At 51.5% G+C, this 16,482-nt stretch overlaps 1 protein-coding gene across 4 annotated transcripts in view; it reads right to left on the bottom strand.

The window, feature by feature from the left end:
• FANCA (FA complementation group A) overlaps window positions 1–16,482 on the bottom strand; it is a 1,007,136-nt gene that overhangs the window by 41,419 nt on the left and 949,235 nt on the right. The gene's annotated exons all lie outside the window — the stretch shown is intronic.

Below are 16,482 nucleotides of genomic sequence, written 5' to 3'. Positions count from 1 at the left end.
ACGTATGGCACAGATACGTATGGTAATGCTCTTTCTGATGGATACTCCAAACGTTTATTCCTCACCTGTAGCATATCCCCAAGTTCCAGACTTGATCAGGAGAGTTCTTCCAGCAATGCTTCTGTGTGACAATAGGTGCTGCTTTGTAGTGACTCCATACAGTTCCTGCGGTGACAAAGTCCTGCATGCTGATGTCAGTTTCTGGTGTCTTTCTCCTTTTGCACCCTCCGAAGCAGAGCATAGAACAAATTGTCTCAGACATTCCTGTACTGGGGCCAGTTTAGATGGCAAAAATACCACTCCATAGTAGGGGTTGGTGAGGAATCTGTGATTAGATAGAGTATCCACTATAGAGAGCATTACAAATGTAAGTAACTTGTTCTTCTGACGGATACATCTAACTACATATTCCTCATCTTCAGGATAGATACCAAGGCAGTATCCCCCAAGGTGGAGGGTTGGTAGACTTCACTCAGACCACAAAACCTTGCCGGACTAAGTAGGTGAAATGCCCCCTAGCCCTGACCACCCCCCTTCCCCTGGATTTGTCTGTTTAGGGCAGTAGTGTTTCTTGAACATCTGCACCGAAGTCCATGTTGCAGTCTGGCAGATATCCAGGACAAGCACTAGCTGTGCCAATGTAGTGGTATCAAGCAACATTAGCCCTAGTGGAATAAACCCTCAGAACTTCCCGAGTTTTTTTTAGCACAGCCTTTTTTACATTGCCTCAAAGAACCTCACAAAAAGGTGATCATCCACCGCTGGTCCTCGGTATGGTTAATGGAAATGCCTAAAGGTCTTTTGGGGTCCAACCGATGGAGCCTCCTCTTTCGAGCGGTGAGGCAGGGTAAAAAATGCTGGGAGTGTGATGGATTGTCCAACTTAGAAATAAGCCACGACTTTCAGCAAGAAGGCTGCCTGAGTCGTCAGCACCAATTAGTCTGGAAAAAAGGTGGTGTAGGGTGGTTGCACAGATAGGACCTGGAGTTCACTCATGCGATGACCCTAAGTGATTGCAATCAAAAAGAAAGTCTTTAAGGTCAGAAGACACAATGAGCAGCTGTGCACCGGCTTGAAGGGAGTACATATGAGCAACATCAAGACAAAGTTACGGTCCCACTGTGACATTACATACCGTTTGGAACAGAATATGTGTGCCAAAAACCTTTAATAAACTGCATTACAACGATTGGTCCGGTAACTGTAAACAGGCCAAAAGGGCTGGCAAGTAACCTTTAATATTGCCCACTGCAAGGCCGTGCTGGGCTAAAGACAAAACAAGCAATATAACATCCAACAGTTTGGCTTGCAAACGGTCAGTTTTATGGACTCCAAACCAGGCCACAAACTTGTACTAGTGACTTTGTAGATGAACACAGAGCAGCAACAATGATATCCACAACCTCAGCTGATAGATTGAACACAGCCAACTGCTGCCGCTCAACCACCACACACGGAGGTGTGGATTGCGCAGGTTCTGGTGCATAACACTGCCCTGCTGCTGTGGCAAACAATCCTCCCAGAGTGGCAACCTAAATTGGGAACAAACACAGATGCCCAGAAGCTCCGGGTCCCATACTCTTCTGGCCCATTCCAGAGCCACCACGATGATTCAGAGTTGGTCTTGCCTGATCTTATTTATAACTCGGGCAGGGGAGGAAGTGGCAGGAAGGTTAACAGAAGTCCTGTGTTCCACTCCAGACGTAATGCATTGTATAGAGTTTCTGTGGGAACTCCAACATGCAAAGAACAAGTTACATACCTTCGGTAATGATCTTTCTGATGGATACTCTATTGAAATGCAGATAACTTCACCTTGTGAATGTTCCCCAGATGCCTGAATGGATTCAGTAACTTTAAAGCAGTACTCCTGCGTACCAGTCAGTGGCATCTTGCGGCTCCATTCCAATGTGGTTCCCCTTCGGAAGTGATGACTGGAGCCACATATAAACGCCACCCATGCCTCCAGATGTCACTTGTTTTCTTAGGCTGTTTGTGCCCTCAGATGCAGAGTCTATAAGCGGATTATCATGACCAGTATGCAGTTCTCTAAATTGGGACCTTTTTGGATGAAAAATATTTCAGTCTACAGAACAAGAAGGTAGGACCATGGGTGTGAAATCTGCAGTTTGAATATCCACCAGAAAAATCGCTACCAAAGGTAAGTAACTTGTTTTTCTGATAGATAGTTCTAACTGCAGACACCTCACATTGTGCGTAGATACAATAGCCATACCTCCCAATGTTGTGGGTCAATGAAATGGCTCAAACCAAAAGGTCCTGCAGATCTGAGGGCAAAATTCCCCTCCCATCGGATTTGACTGTCGAGACAGTAGTGCTTCATGAATGCAAGTACTGATATCCACATATCTGCCTGACAAATATCTAGTTATATAGTCGGTGGTATGCAATAGGCAAAGGTGGCGCTCTAAGGTCTATCACAAGTACAAATCAGTTAAGGCAGGTAATCTGGCATGGTGCATAAGGTAGGGAAAAACCACCAGATCCCCACGTTTGTGGCCAGCAGACCACTAATGCTATATATACAAATCCTCTGCACACGTTCAAAAGTAAATACATAAAGTTACATTAAATGTCACAATGATGCTTGTCTTTATATTTTCAGATGTCTTTAATTCAAGATCTTTAAGCCTTCTTAGCCAACACGTGTTCCGTCGCTGTTGCAGGGGATTACCCCGCGACTTCTTCAGGGCTGAGGGAAATAACCATAAATAACGGCTGACCGACCTTATCCTCTGATGATGAAATCGGCGAGGCCTTCCTTTACTTCTTTCAAGATCTATGATTGTGGTGTGGACAGGCCCAAGGCTAAAGATTGGCTAGATAGGACCACACTGACATCTTTGAGCCCTAAACAGCAGGAAGAACCAGAACAGGTCATCACACAGGAAGAAGCAAGGAAGGCAAGGAAGGCTATAACTGACTGTAAGAGAGGGAAGGCTGTATGGCCCGATGGGCTTCCATCTGAATTGTATAGGTCCTTGGGCGAGGTAATAATTCCGGTCCTGACTCAAATATTCAATAAGATCTTATCAGACGGCCTCAAGCCCCCAGAGTCTAGGAATGATGCTATAGTCATTTTGATTTTGAATCCAGCGAATTGTGGGTCATATCGGCCTATTTCGCTCTTGAATACAGATTATAAAATCTTCACTATGATTCTGGCGACTAGGTTGGGGTCAGTGGGGGGGAGGGGGGGGGGATGTACCTCACACCGACCAGAAAGGGTTTGTTAAAGGCAGACATTTATCAGGTCTTACCTACGATTTTATCGGGGCGATAGATATTGCCACCACTTCTTCACTCCCACTCGCGGCATTGACACTTGATGCTACCAAGGCTTTCGACAGGGTCAATTGGGTATACCTGTCGGAGGCCTTGGGGAAATTTAACTTGGGCAAGAAGTTTTGTCAGACCATTCGGCTGATGTATCAGAATTCATCAGCCAGGCTGTTGGTCAATGTCAATCTGACCAAACCCTTCAAGATCACTAGGGGAACTAGGCAGGGTTGCCCCCTTTCCCCTCTCTAAATTGGGACCTTTTTAGATGAAAAAGATTTCAGTCTACAGAACAGGAAGGTAGGACCATGGGTGTGAAATCTGCAGTTTAAATATCCACCAGAAAAATCGCTACCAAAGGTAAGTAACTTGTTTTTCTGATAGATAGTTCTAACTGCAGACACCTCACATTGTGCGTAGATACAATAGCCATACCTCCCAATGTTGTGGGTCAATGAAATGGCTCAAACCAAAAGGTCCTGCAGATCTGAGGGCAAAATTCCCCTCCCATCGGATTTGACTGTCGAGACAGTAGTGCTTCATGAATGCAAGTACTGATATCCACATATCTGCCTGACAAATATCTAGTTATATAGTCGGTGGTATGCAATAGGCAAAGGTGGCGCTCTAAGGTCTATCACAAGTACAAATCAGTTAAGGCAGGTAATCTGGCATGGTGCATAAGGTAGGGAAAAACCACCAGATCCCCACGTTTGTGGCCAGCAGACCACTAATGCTATATATACAAATCCTCTGCACACGTTCAAAAGTAAATACATAAAGTTACATTAAATGTCACAATGATGCTTGTCTTTATATTTTCAGATGTCTTTAATTCAAGATCTTTAAGCCTTCTTAGCCAACACGTGTTCCGTCGCTGTTGCAGGGGATTACCCCGCGACTTCTTCAGGGCTGTGGGAAATAACCATAAATAACGGCTGACCGACCTTATCCTCTGATGATGAAATCGGCGAGGCCTTCCTTTACTTCTTTCAGGATCTATGATTGTGGTGTGGACAGGCCCAAGGCTAAAGATTGGCTAGATAGGACCACACTGACATCTTTGAGCCCTAAACAGCAGGAAGAACTAGAACAGGTCATCACACAGGAAGAAGCAAGGAAGGCTATAACTGACTGTAAGAGAGGAAAGGCTGTATGGCCCGATGGGCTTCCATCTGAATTGTATAGATCCTTGGGCGAGGTAATAATTCCGGTCCTGACTCAAATATTCAATAAGATCTTATCAGACGGCCTCAAGCCCCCAGAGTCTAGGAATGATGCTACAGTCATTTTGATTTTGAATCCAGCGAATTGTGGGTCATATCGGCCTATTTCGCTCTTGAATACAGATTATAAAATCTTCACTATGATTCTGGCGACTAGGTTGGGGTCAGTGGGGGGTGGGGGGGGTCGGGATGTACTTCACACCGACCAGAAAGGGTTTGTTAAAGGCAGACATTTATCAGGTCTTACCTACGATTTTATCGGGGCGATAGATATTGCCACCACTTCTTCACTCCCACTCGCGGCATTGACACTTGATGCTACCAAGGCTTTCGACAGGGTCAATTGGGTATACCTGTCGGAGGCCTTGGGGAAATTTAACTTGGGCAAGAAGTTTTGTCAGACCATTCGGCTGATATATCAGAATTCATCAGCCAGGCTATTGGTCAATGGCAATCTGACCAAACCCTTCAAGATCACTAGGGGAACTAGGCAGGGCTGCCCCCTTTCCCCTCTCCTTTTCGATCTTTATATTGAGCCTTTTGCTCAGAGGCTCAGAGAAGATCCTAGTATTACACCCTTTAAATACGGAGAGTGGGAGAGGAAGGTGGCCCTGTATGCAGATGGCATCTTGGTTCTCTCCGCAAACTTGGCTGTCACCTTCCTGGCGGTGATGGACAAGTTACTTACCTTCAGTAACGATGTATCTGTAAGAAACATTAGTTAGTTAGATTCCTCACCTTAGAATATCCCCAGGCGTCAGACTGGATCAGGAAGATTTTTGTAGCAATACCCCTTGCGCGTCGCTAGGCGTCGTCTGCGGCTCCGCGTCCGTCTTTGGCGTTGTGTGCCGGAATGACGTCGTCGGAGTACTTAGACGCCGCCCTCGCGCGCTGACGTCAGTTCTTGTACATAGCTTTCCGTGCCAGGAACGCAGAGCCATGCAAGAGACCTACACTGGTGCCAGAAAATCTAGGGCCCTGAAAAGGATAGCCTTAACCCTAGATATCAGTTCGCAGAACGGGGAGGATGGGTGGGTCGGTGAGGAATCTAACTAACTAATGTTTCTTACAGATACATCGTTACCGAAGGTAAGTAACTTGTTCATCTGAAAGAAACACGTTAGTTAGATTCCTCACCTTAGAATAGATACCCTAGCAATACCAACCCCGGTGGTGGGTCTGCAAACCAATATCACACCAGAAAGTCCTGGAGGACAGAACGGCCAAACAAGCCATCCCTCCGGACTTGGCTGTCTAGGTAATAGTGCCTGGCAAACGTGTGCAGCGAAGCCCACGTCGCCGCCTGACAGATGTCCTGCAAAGGGACTCCACGTCCCAAAGCAGTAGTAGCCGCTGTGGCCCGAGTAGAATGGGCTCGCAGCCCAACAGGAGGGACCTTTTTTGCCAAAGAATAACAGGTTTTTATACACAAAACGACCCACCGGGAGATGGTCCGTTTGTGCACAGCTTTACCCTTCTTAGCACCCACGTAGCTAACGAAAAGCTGGTCGTCCACCCGGAACTGCTTTGTGCGGTCCAAATAAAAGGAGAGCGCACGTTTTGGGTCCAGACGGTGGAGCCGCTCTTCCTCCTTGGAAGGATGCGGAGGCGGAAAGAAGGTGGGCAAGGTGACAGATTGCTCAAGATGAAAGGGGGTCACCACTTTCGGTAGAAAGGAAGGACAAGGCCGAAGGACAACCTTGTCCGGATGAACAGATAGAAAAGGAGGCTTGGACGATAGAGCCTGGAGCTCACTCACCCGTCTAGCCGAGGTTATGGCTACCAGGAAAGCAGTCTTAAGAGTCAGAAGACGAAGAGGACAATTGTGAAGAGGCTCAAAGGGAGCGCACATCAGACCTGTTAAGACAAGATTCAAGTCCCACTGAGGCATTACGAAAGGGACAGGAGGGAACGTGTGAGTAATGCCTTTAAGAAAACGTGACACTACAGGGGACTTGAAAAGAGAGGGCTGATCAGGAAGCCGTAAGAAGGCAGAGATGGCAGCAAGATAACCTTTCAAGGTGCCCAGGGCAGAGCCCTGCTGGGCCAAAGAAAGAAGAAAGAGGAGAACCTCAGAAAGAGGGGCGGAAAGGGGATCCACAGCCTTTGCTGTGCACCATGCCACAAATTTGTTCCACCGGCAGGCGTATACCGTGTTTGTGGAGGGACGCCTGGCTGCCAGAATGATATCACAGACTTCAGGAGGCAAGTCAAATGGCATCAACTGCTGCCGCTCAATCTCCACGCATGGAGGTGGAGGCTGGACAGGTTCGGGTGGAGGACCGTCCCCTGCTGCTGCGACAGAAGATCCTCCCGAAGGGGCAGACGCATCGGAGGATCGGTCAACATACTGAGTAGCTCGGGATACCAGTACCTTCATGCCCAATCCGGAGCCACCAAGATGACTTGGGCCCGGTTGCGCCTGATCTTCTTCAGCACTCTGGGAAGAAGTGGTATAGGCGGAAAGGCGTACAACAGACCGCAACTCCACTCGCGACGAAAAGCGTCGCCGAGCGAGTGCCGCCTTGGAAATTCCAACGCGCAGAACTGCTGACATGGCGTGTTCTCGTCGGTGGCGAATAGATCTAACCAAGGCTCTCCCCACTGCTGAAAGAGACCTTGCGCCACCTCGGAGTTCAGACGCCATTCGTGATCCATCATGCACCGGCGGCTGAGTTCGTCTGCTCTGGCGTTCAGAGAGCCCGCCAGGTGTTGAACCACCAGGGTGATGCCCTGGTGTTCCAGCCATGTCCAGAGGCGCAGAGCCTCCTGACAAAGGGTCCACGACCCCACCCCGCCCTGTTTGTTGCAATACCACATGGCGGTTGTGTTGTCCATGAACACCTGCACGACACTTCCCCGGACAGAGGGAAGGAAGGCTTTCAGTGCAAGTCGGATCGCTTTCAGCTCCAACAAGTTGATGTGGAGGCGAGACTCCGCCAGAGACCAGAGGCCTCTGATCTCCGCCTCTCCCATACGGCCACCCCATCCCAGGAGGGACGCGTCCGTCACTACGACATGCTCCGGTAGGGTTAGGGAGAGGCTCTTGCCCGTGACCCAATCGCGGTCCGTGAGCCACCACTGCAACTGCTGTGCAGTGTCCTGCGAGATCAAGACATGGTCGGACAGGTTGCCGTGATGCTGGGCCCACTGAAACTTCAGGTCCCACTGCAGAGCCCGCATGCGCCGCCTGGCGTGATGCACTAGTAGGATGCAGGAGGCCATCAGCCCTAGAAGCCGCAACACTAGCCTGACCGAAACCCAGGATAGAGGCCGAAAGATGGGAATCAGGGCCTGTATATCCCGGACCCGCTGTTCCGGTGGGTAAACCCGGAACTGCGCCGAATCGAGAACCGCTCCGATGAAAAGGAGCTTCTGAGAGGGGCTCAGGTGTGACTTCGGCACGTTGATGGAAAACCCCAGCAAATGCAGGAGATCCGCCGTAGTCTGGAGGTGGGAGATGACTGCCTGGGGCGCGCCCGCCTTCAACAACCAGTCGTCGAGATAGGGGAAGACTGGAACCCCTGATCTACGCAGATGAGCTGCGACCACCGCCATCACTTTCGTGAACACCCGAGGGGCACTGGTGAGGCCGAAGGGGAGCACGGTGAACTGAAAGTGCTCCTGACCCACCGTGAACTGCAGGTAACGCCGGTGGGCCGGCAGGACGGGGATGTGGAAATATGCGTCCTGCGAGTCCAACGCTACCATCCAGTCTCCAGGGTCGAGGGCAGCTAGAACCTGAGCCAAAGTCAACATTTTGAACCGTTCCTTCCGGAGGAAGGCATTGACGTTCCGGAGGTCCAAGATAGGGCGTAGGCCCCCTTTGCCCTTCTTGGGAACCAGAAAGTAGTGGGAATAACAACCACGACCTACTTCTGGGCTCGGAACGCGCTCGACGGCCTCTTTGGCCAAGAGGGCCGAAACTTCCCCTTGCAGAAGATTCAAATGATCCTCCGAGATACGGTGGTGCTGCGGTGGCATGGCTGGAGGGGTTGTCTCGAAGGGGAGGGAGTTGCCCCTTCGGACGATTTGCAGCACCCACCTGTCCGAAGTAATGGTACGCCAGTGGAGCAGGTGATGGCGAACCCTGCCTCCCACTGGCGAGGAATGGGCCTGAAAGCTCGGACTAGGAAGGCTTTGAGGCGGATGCTGCCGGGGTGGATGTGGACTGACCGCGTTGTCCTCCAGTACCGCCTCGGCGGAAACCACGTCCGCGACCGCGTGCAGGCTGGTTCTGCAGCCGGTGGCTAGGCGGACGTGAGGAGGTGCCCCTTCCTTGGCCACGAAAGGAGCGGAAAGCGGAAGGTTGTGGCCGCGGGGCCGAGAGGCCCAAGGACTTGGCCATAGCCCGGGAGTCCTTGAAGCGAGCCAGCGCACTGTCCACTTTCTCACCAAAAAGGCGAGTGCCATCAAAAGGCATGTCCATGAGAGTGCTCTGGACATCCCCTGAAAAGGACGTGGACCGCAGCCAGGCGTGACGTCGAAGCGCCACCGTGGTAGAAATCGCCCTACCCAGCGAGTCCGTAGTGTCGAGTCCACATCGGATTGCATGGCGCGCTGCATCTCTCCCATCGGCCAGAGCTGAGGAAAGCTGTGCCCGGGCCTCCTCCGGGCACAGGGGCAGCACGTCCTCCACCGTATCCCACAGAGAGTGGGAATAACGGTCCAAGAGACAGGCGGTGTTCAAAGATCGCAGGCTCAAACTGAGCGAGGAGAACAGCTTCTTACCGAACTGTTCCAGTCTCTTGGAATCCCGGTCCGGAGGAGCGGACGGGAAGGAGGATTGGGAGGTAGAGGCCTGGATAACCAGACTCTCGGGGGTGGGGTGTTGGGACAGAAAACCGGGGTCGCCCGGAGCAGGGCGGTGGCGCCTGGCAACGTTCCTATCCACAGGAGGAACTGTGGAGGGCTTGGACCAGGTGCCCTGCAGAACGTCAATGAGGGCCTCATTGAATTGCAGCAGAGGCTCAGTGGAGCTTGCTGCAGACTGAAGCACCTCAGTGAGGATGTTAGTCCTCACAGCCACGGCAGGCAGCTCAAGCCCAAGGGCCGCAGCCGCCTTGCGCAGCACCACAGAAAAAGCTGCACCCTCCTCCGAAGCCACAGTCGGAGGAGAGATGAATCCAGTGTCCGGTGAGGTATCCAAACCACTGGCCTCCCCCAGTTCATCTGCCCAGTCCTGCGAAAGTTGGCCCTGAAGGGCCAAAGGGTCCACGGACCCCTCCCAGTCGCCCCCGTCATCCGATTCCTGGTAAACAGGAGGAATGATCGGAGCCGGACGATAGACAAAATGTGTCTCTAGCGGCGTCGGATGCGGCGTCGAGCGGCGCCGCACCGGCGTCGGGTCCGGACAGGGGCTGAACCAGGGATCGACGTCGACCGGAGTCGGCGTCGGAGGTGGCACCGGTGTCGACGCCGGCGGAGGAGGCGTGACGAGGTCGACCGGCGTCGACGGGGGCCCAGGCCTGGGCCCCTCGGGGACCTTCGAGGCCGGAGCCTCCGACGGCGCCGGAGCCGCCGGCGCGCAAGGTCGCCCAGTCGAGTCCGCGGGGCCCGAAGGCGCGCCAGCGGGCGTCGACGGCGGGGCCAGGCTCCTCATGGCCGAGAGGAAGGCACTGACCTCCGCCGGCGTCGCGTCAGTCCCAGGGACCGGCGGGTATGGGGACGAGCGCTGCGCCTGTGGCTCCGGCAGAGCCGCGGGGGTGGGACCACCCTGACCCTCGGCTGAGTCGCGCGACCGGCGAGGGGAGTCCGAAGAGCGGTGTCGCCTCTTGGACTTCTTGGAGCGCTTCGACTTACCCGAAGACTTCGAGCCAGACAAGCGATGATGTCGAGTGCGGCTCCGCGACCGATCCTTGGACCTCCTCCTGGACCGGGATCGCGAGGGGCGCGGAGCCGAGTGGCGAAGCTCGAGAAGCTTACGGGACCGCTCCCGCCTAGCTTTGGAGGTCAGGGCCATACAATCGGAACACGACTCCGCGTCGTGGTCGAGCCCCAAACAGTACAAGCACCGGCGGTGATGATCGGTCACCGACATCAGTCAATGACAGTCGTCGCAGGCCTTGAAACCAGGCATCCTACCGGCACCAGAGTCGAGAAAGTGACCAAAAAGAGTCAAAATATTTAGTCAAAAAATGACTAAAGGGGTAGCTCTCCCGGATCGGCGCTTACTGGCGCGGAAAAAAGAAGAACTGACGTCAGCGCGCGTACTCCGACGTCATTCCGGCGCACGACGCCAACGACGGACGCGGAGCCGCAGACGACGCCTAACGACATGCAAGGGGTATTGCTACAAAAATCTTCCGGATACAGTCTGACGCCTGGGGATATTCTAAGGTGAGGAATCTAACTAACGTGTTTCTTTCAGATAATCGATGCAGTGACTGTTTTGCTGCCGCCGCATCGACCCAGCATGTCCAGATTTTCGAAGCATTGCAACTGTGCATAAAGTTTTTTCATTGGTGTTGCCCAGCAGTATAGAAGCGAGGCCACGTGTCTGAAAACCGACGCATCAACCCCCTCACAGTAAGGAACTGATGAAGCACCTCCCCTGACAGTAAGGAACTGACGCATCACCTCCCCTGACAGTAAGGAACTGACGCATCACCTCCCCTGCGCAGCAGTAAGGAACTGACGCATTACCTCCCCTGGGTGTAAGGAACCGACGCATCGCTTTGCTTATCCAGTGCCTCCCCTCCCCTGCTCCTATTTTCATCTTTGGTTTTGACACATCCCAGGTACTTTGTGATAAAAGTGACACGTCCATATTTTTCTAAGGACTGAACTATTTTGAACCATTTAAAAGTGATATCTTGATTTGTCATAGCCAGTCAGTCTACCTGATCTAAATGGCTGAACCTGTTATAAAGGGGGATGGGAGGACAAGGCAAGGTATGAGCATCTCGCCTTGTTTCCCCGCCACGCCCCCATCGAGAGTGGGGTACATGGGTCCATTCAGTTTCCTGCCGGATCGTAGATTCACTAGGGTAAAAAGAAGTGAGTGGACATACTGCGATTTTGGTTTCTGAACGGGAAGATCCCCACCTGCAGATATACTCCACTGTTCTAGGATCCCTGAAGTTGACTATAACGCAGTCACCTTGTAGAGATTTAGGGGTGTGTCCTATCCAACCCACCCTTCTGACCATGATGATCTCACTTCTAACGTGGGGGGCAGGGGCCTATGGGTACACAACCATTGCATCGTCTTATTCTTTAGGGAATTAAAATCCTCTGGAGTAGCTTCACTAATTTCAGGAACCCCTATAAGTATGACCACATAGGGGCATGATTCAGGAGGTAAATCAATTGTCGTAGTGGGCCCAAGTGCCTCTCCCATACCTCCCCTCCTTGTCGATCTTCCATCAGCACTACCTTTTGCCGCAGGAACAGATACTGGTATATTGGGAACTGGATATGGAGTGTCAGAGAGCCTGTCTTCGTGTTGTAGTGAGGGGGGATTGGGAATATTATCAGGAGCTACCTGAACTGTTACAGGGGGGTTAATCAGTAGCTGAGTATTTGAATAATTGGAAGATGCAGCATGCGTTATCCCATCCGTCCTACTATTGAGGGTGCAGTGGCAGGAGCATTGCAATCGTGTGTTATTATGGGCGTTACCAAATGCACCCTTGATATAGGTCTCAAGCTGTGCCAGGTGGGTTGCTATGTTGTCTAACCTTTTTGTCAGGGGATCTAGTAAGGTGAGCAGCAATGAATTTAATTGTAAGGGTGTTACAGCCCCATCAGCTTGGAGCGAGGTGTTAGGAGGGGCACTTACATCAACCGTAAGAGGATTAAGATCTGGGTGCGGGATACAGGGCTCGAAGTCTTCAGCGAGCATAGTGGGAGCTACAGTGGTTGTATTTTCCCGACGCTTTGTGGTTTTAGTTCCCCCGGGGTGGGTTCTTTTCCCGCTAGGAGCTTTGGACTTGGTTTTGGGAGGCATCACCAGAATTTTATCCTTCTTATTTCGCAGGGTAGGACCTGAACACAGTGGTGGAGGGGATCTGACTTTCGGTGATGTTAGCAATTCGTCACAGCTCGTAGTATCGCTTTGTGGTGTGTCATCTATGAATTGGGTCAGTGGGAGTGTGGATGATTTGGCACCTGGGCAGTTGGGAGTACCCTCAATGGCTCGGGGGGTACAGGCAGAGGCTAAAGGACCCAGGGAAGAACGTCTGGCCAGTGCAAGTTCTTGCGAAACTCTACGTTCCATGAGAACTATGCCCTGGTCTATCACTGAATTAGCTCTTATAATGAAATTGTCTAGAGTGCCCGTAAGATTATCATTATGAGCATGGTTCCTGCCCACTTTGGTAGCCATTACGCTTAAAACAAAGTATATAGAAGAAGAGCGTTGGAGCACCCACAGCTATGTCATACAAGAGCCTAACACCCGCTATACCCGCTAAACCCTGTCGGCCAACAAAATACAAACAAACAATGTATATAATGAGCCCAGTTAGAACCTACACGTAAGTCCGTGAATGACAGAGAGGTGGCCCGGTCCGGACTCTCTCGGGCTCGAACGGGCTACAACGGGCCCGCCCTTGGCCCGGGCTTCGCCCCGGGCTGCGTCCCGTGCGCGTCCCGCTAGCGCGTGTGGGCGGATGTTTAAATGGCAATAGTCTTTACCGTGAGGAGGCGGGGCCGAGAAGAGCAACCAGGTGTGCTCGATGAAGTCCGCACAGAGAACCCTGGTCCTCGCAGTCCCGGCAATCAGGCCCCCACAGCGTCCAGCGCAACTCCAACCTTCCCACTGGATTGGTGATTCCGGCAAAGGGACAGTCCTGCTCCGGTTAGCACAGGGTCACAGTACACGAGCGGCTCCCGCGAAGCGGGGGCCGCGAGTCGTTTTGTTGTGGAGGGAGGCGGGGCCGAGAAGAGCAACCAGGTGTGCTCGATGAAGTCCGCACATAGAACCCTGGTCCTGGCAGTCCCGGCAATCAGGCCCCCACAGCGTCCAGCGCAACTCCAACCTTCCCACTGGATTGGTGATTCCGGCAAAGGGACAGTCCTGCTCCGGTTAGCACAGGGTCACAGTATACAAGCGGCACCCGCGAAGCGGGGGCCGCGAGTCGTTTTGTTGTGGAGGGAGGCGGGGCCGAGAAGAGCAACCAGGTGTGCTCGATGAAGTCCGCACATAGAACCCTGGTCCTGGCAGTCCCGGCAATCAGGCCCCCACAGCGTCCAGCGCAACTCCAACCTTCCCACTGGATTGGTGATTCCGGCAAAGGGACAGTCCTGCTCCGGTTAGCACAGGGTCACAGTATACAAGCGGCTCCCGCGAAGCGGGGGCCGCGAGTCGTTTTGTTGTGGAGGGAGGCGGGGCCGAGAAGAGCAACCAGGTGTGCTCGATGAAGTCCGCACAGAGAACCCTGGTCCTCGCAGTCCCGGCAATCAGGCCCCCACAGCGTCCAGCGCAACTCCAACCTTCCCACTGGATTGGTGATTCTGGCAAAGGGACAGTCCTGCTCCGGTTAGCACAGGGTCACAGTACACGAGCGGTGTGATATCTTGATTTGTGTATGTTGGCTTTTGTTGCTTTGGTCTTCGTTTTTTTCAGATAAATATTGATTATTTTTCTAAGCTTTTTTAGTGTTTTCACTGTGTTACTGTGTGTTTATGCACACATGCTTTACACATGCCTCTGAGATAAGCCTGACTGCTCATGCCAAATTACCAAGGGGGTGAGCAGGGGTCATCATGGGTGTGTGACTTTCTTACCCTGACTAGAATAAGGGTCCCTACGTGGAAGAAAATCTACATCAATCCAGATACTGGACATATTTTGGCAAAAACACCTTCCAAAAGGAAAGTTAGTTTAGAGGACACTAGTTATATAATTCCTCTTAAGAAAAAGAAGAACATGGCTACAAGCCCTATTCATCCTAATCTTCAATCCCCTCCACCAACTTCACCACTACCACAATCGACAGGCTCAGATCCTCTACGCAGAACACCTCTGGGGTCTCTTCATACACAGCCTGATATAGGGGATGATGATGGGAAGGGTATGCCCAGACGTGGGTCCTGTGCTCACTACACCACTGGATTCAAGCTAGCCTGGTTGATGAAGGGTGATGCCCTGAAACCGGTCCCAGGATGCTTGTTTCCGGTCCAGGGAGGGCCTTGCTTGGCAGTTTGGGCTGGACTGTTCCCATGAGGCACAGAGTCAAGACTGATTTGCATATGGCTGGGTTCAAACTGGAACGGCATGGTGAGCAAAAAAATTATGGATTTAGGCCCAGATCTCTGTACTGGGGTGAATTTATGACATTGTTCTGCATTCTGTCCATCAACTGTTGTTTTTGCATTTGTCACCCGAGTGGGAAGGGTATGCCCAGACGTGGGTCCCATGCTCTCCATGCCACTGGAATCAAGCTATCCTGGCTGAAGAGGGGTGAAACCCCGAAATCGGTCCTAGGATGCTTGTTTCCAGTCCAGGGAGGACCTGGCTTGGCAGTTCGGGGTGGACTGTTCCCATGAGGAACAGGGTCAAGACTGATTTGCATATGGCTGGGTCCAAACTGGAACAGCACGGTGAGCAAAAAAACGATGGATTAAACCCAGATCCTTGTGACTGGGGGTGAATGTTTGCATTATCCAGCATTCCGTCCATCAATTGTTTCTTTTGCATAAGAGTAATTTACCAGCAGATCCATGGGATGACTATAATATTGATCCAACCATGCTTAATGATCCAGATTTATACCCTGCAAAGCCAGCACCTCCAGATGATAATGTAGCTTATCAAGAGCTGATTTCAAGAGCAGCAGCTCATCATGGGGTTACATGGGGTTACATTATACAATGAGTCTATGGAAGAAGACTTTTTATTGGAGACAATTGGGCCTACACATAGGACAAGTCTTCCTATGTTAAAGGGCATGATGAGAAATGCTGATGAAATATTTAAGGACCCCGTTCGTACCCGCATTCTAACACCTAGGGTTGACAAAACATACAACCCCCCACCATCTGATCCCATTTTTATTAAGGGACAGTTGCCTTTAGACTCACTAGTAGTCTCTAATGCTGGTAAGAGAGCCGACTCACAGACCACTGTAGATGCACTACCCCCAGACAAAGAGTCTAAATTGATTGATGCATCGGGTAAAAGGGTGGCTGCTCAAGCCGCTAACCACTGGCATATTGCCAACATGCAGGGCCTACTAGCTAGGAATGACAGGGCACACTGGGATGAGATGGAAGACCTACTTCAATACCTCCCAGAAAAGCACAAGAGTTAGTACAAGAAGGAAAACACATATCTAATTCCTCCATTAGATGAGCTTTAGATTCTGCTGACACTTCAGCAAGGGGAATTAACACCAGCATTCTCCTATGACGACATACTTGGCTTAGAATTTCATGTTTTAAACCCGAGTTTCAGCAGTCTATTTTAAATACCCCTTTTAATAAACATCTCCTCTTTGGACCTCAAGTAGATGAGGCCCTAGAAAAAACGAAAAAGGACACAGACGTGGCAAAGTCCATGGGAGCACTTCAGTCCCCATCAAACAGAGGCTCCTTTCGCTGCTCATTTTATAGAGGAGGGTCCAAAGGTACACCCTCAGACCCTAATACCCTAGAAATCAAATACACAGCCCTCTTCCTCTAGAGGTTTCTATAGAGGAGTGTACAGAGAAAACAATTTCAAGGGTAGGGGTAAGAGCACGCCAACGCGTAACTCCCCTTCCCCCCAATAAGCAGTGAATTGCCTACATTTCCCAAAATCATTTAACACCTGTCGGGGGAAGACCAACAATTTTTCCCTATTTGGCAATGGATAACATCAGACAAATGGGTACTAGACAGTATCCAACATGGTTATTGCCTGGAGCTCCCCAGCAATCCTCCCAATTTTCCACCTCTCACTCACAAACTCTCGTCAGCGCACCTACAGCTCTTCAAACAAGAGGTACAAGCTCTTTGAACAAAGGGAGCC

This window comes from Triturus cristatus, chromosome 12, assembly GCF_964204655.1.
Source record: "Triturus cristatus chromosome 12, aTriCri1.1, whole genome shotgun sequence".
Classification (NCBI taxonomy): Eukaryota; Metazoa; Chordata; class Amphibia; order Caudata; family Salamandridae; genus Triturus; species Triturus cristatus.
This window is presented reverse-complemented; position numbering and strand designations above follow the sequence as displayed.